Source organism: Piliocolobus tephrosceles, chromosome 2, assembly GCF_002776525.5.
Source record: "Piliocolobus tephrosceles isolate RC106 chromosome 2, ASM277652v3, whole genome shotgun sequence".
In the NCBI taxonomy this organism is placed as follows: domain Eukaryota; kingdom Metazoa; phylum Chordata; class Mammalia; order Primates; family Cercopithecidae; genus Piliocolobus; species Piliocolobus tephrosceles.
The window spans coordinates 30222661-30225987 of record NC_045435.1 but is presented as its reverse complement, the minus strand read 5'-3'; positions in this window follow the sequence as shown (position 1 = coordinate 30225987).

Below are 3327 nucleotides of genomic sequence, written 5' to 3'. Positions count from 1 at the left end.
TCGGAGAATCCCATAGGGAGCTCTGTAGAGGGCAGGGCATTTACGGCCCCAGACAGTTATTAAATGGGGGCTGCCTCTGGCAGAACGCATGCTTAGACAAAGAAGCTCTCTTTAATTGAAAGTGTTCAGCTGTCAACACTCCCAACAACTGGGGGAACAAATTCCCCAGTAAGATCTTGGTAGCACATCACAGCATCCACTGTAGTCTACACTGTATGCCACTTGGCTCTAGTTTCTTCAAATAATAAATGCTAGAAACAGCTTTATCAGGAATCTAGCTGGTATCACTTCCTGGGGAAGGTTAGTGGGACGAACTGTACTCTCTGTCACAGCAGCTGGTCTCAGAGCCAAAGTAATTATCATCACCTTTTTCTACAATCTATTCCAGATTCTCCTCACTATTGTCTAGCACTCTACTGGTCTAGATGGTTGTATTAGGCAGGCTTTTCCAGAGAAACAGAACCAATAGGATATGTGTAGATATAGATACATGAGAGGGGGTTTATAATGGAAATTGGTTCACACAATTATGGAGGCTGAGAAGTCCCACAATACACCATCTGTAAACTGTAAAACTAGAGAAGATGGTAGCTTACCTCAGTCCAAGTCCAAAGACCTGAGAACCAAGAGAGCTGATGGTATAATTCTGGGCCTAAAGCCCAAGGCCTGAGAACCTAGGAAACCACGGCTGCAATCCCATAGTTCAAAGGCCAGAGAACCTGGAGTTCTGATGTCCAAGGCCAGGAGAATATGAGTGTCCCAGCTCCAGAAGAGAAAGCAAGCAAATTCACCTTTCTTATGCCTTTTTGTTCTATCTGGATCTGCAGTTGATTGGCTGGTTCCTGCCTACATTGGGTAAAAAGAAATCTTCCTTACTACTGATTCAAATGCCAATCTCTTCCGGAAATAACTTCACAGACATACCAGACATAATACTTTACCAGCTATCTGGGTATTCCTTAATTCAGTCTAGTTGATAACTGAAATTAGCCATCACAGTGGTGGAGTGACTCTGAGAGACCTGGTGACTTTCTCAAGTTATGGTTGCTGCATTTTATCCATTTACCATCAAAATTAGGCAAAGAGATGTAAAGAGACACCTCCGTGAATCACCCAAGTACGACATGCATTCTTCCACGTTCCCACTGTACAGCATTCCTTCCTTCTCCTGAAAAATCAAGATGTAATCATCCTTTCCATGATGCTCCATCACTTGGTTGTTTGTCTTCTGGCATGAGGAGCTCCAAATGACTAGGTGGAAGCCATAACTTAGAGCTTAATGGGATTTTTATGCCCCAGAGGACATATGGGAACAAGGACTTTTACCTCCAAAGGTTAAACATAGCATTACTATATGACCCAGCAATTCCATTTCTAGTTATATACCACTAAAAACAAGTATTCAAATGAGTACTTGTACACAAATATTCATAGAAGCACTATTCACAATAGCCAAAAGATAGAAAGAATATTGGAATATCATTCAGCCATCAAAAGGAATGAAGTTGATACGTGCTACAATGTGAATGAAACTTGAAGACACTCACTGTGCTAATGAAAGAAGGCAGACACAAAGGTCACATGTTGTATGACTTCATTTATATGAGATACTCAGAGATAACAGGTAAATCCATCGAGACAGAAAGAAGTTTGGTGGTGTCCGAGGATGGGAGAAAAAGGAAAGAGGAGTAGCTGTTTGATGGGTACACAGTTTTTCCTTTGTGGTGATGAAAATATTTTGGAATTAGATAGAGGTAGTTGTTGTAGGATATTGTGAATGTAATAAATGCCACGGAATTGTTCACTTTAGTTAATTTTATCTATGTAAATTTTACCTTAATAGAAAAAATGTTTAAGTTATGAAAAGAAATTTAAAATTCAAAAAGACCAGGGACCTCTCACATTCTATGTTCTCAGATTTGAAAACTCAATATGTTAAGATGGCAACTTTCTACAAATTGATATATAGACAATGCAATCCCTCTCAAAATTCCACCAGCCTTTTTTATCACGAACTGACAAACAGATTGTAAAATTTACATAGAAGTACAAAAGACCTAGAATAGCCAAAAGACACTTTTTAAAAAGAAAAATATCTAGAATAAAAATATCTAGTAAATCTATAGAGACAGAAAAAATATTGGTGGTTTTCGATGGGTGGGAAGAAAGGAGTTGGAGAATGTTTACTCCTTGATTTCAAAACTAACTATCAAGCTGTAGTTATCAACAGTATGGTATTTGCAGTAAGAAGACATATAGACCAATGGAACAGAATTGACAGTCCAGAAACAAATCCTTATATTTATGGTCAATTGATTTTCAACAAAGACAATCCATGGGGAAAGAAGAGCCTTCCAAAATTCGTATGTTGAATCCATAACCCCCAATGTGACTATATTTGGAGTTAAGGCCTATAAGGAATTAATTAAGGTTAAATGAGATCATCATAAGAGTGGGGCCCTTATACGATAGGATTAGTGTCTTTATAAGAAAAGACACAAGAAAGCTTATTTCCCAGATCCATGTATTCTATTCATCGGGTCAGCACATACAATGATCATTGATTTAGAGTGTATACTGTTGTCTGAAAGTTGGCATCTCATCATCGGAAAGTATTATCTCCAAGCTGATGCCTCAGTTGTGCATTTAAAAAGCTGTTCTACATTCCATTAGGCTGGAAACTTCAGAGAGGTGTGGCGTGTAATAGGAGCAGTGGATCACATTGTCGTGTCCACACAGCCATACTTCCATTAACATAAGCAGTTACTTTAGACCGATGCAATGTTTGGCAGGATCCTGTTTCAGTGGATCAAATGCTACATAGGCACTGTCTAGTTGAAGTTGTATGAATAGGAAAGATAAGTGTCAAATTCGTATCAAAATCACATGGTGGAAAGGACCCATTGTAATAAATTTGCCATTAAGAAGCTGGTTGGTCTTCTTGAGGAATGGAGCCATATTGGGGACTCAATGATGGTATCTGTTGCTGTCAGGCTGGATCTTCAGCAGTGGCAGTAATTAGATCAGCCTTAGCAAGTGAGAGCCCATGTTATTGGGCCTATAAATAGCTTCCATTGCCACCACTGTTTCTCAGTCATGGTTGTTGTACTTACCCATTTACCATCAAAATTAGGCAAGGGAGAATTCTTTTCTGTCACCATCATGTAAGAGAAGAGCTATCTTCTCCTGATTAAGAAAGTCAATTAGGCCAGTCACTGTGGCTCACACCCGTAATCCCAGCACTTTGGGAGGCCGAGGCCGGCAGATCACCTGAGGTCAGGAGTTAGAGACCAGCCTAGCCAACATTGTGAAATCCCATCTCTACTA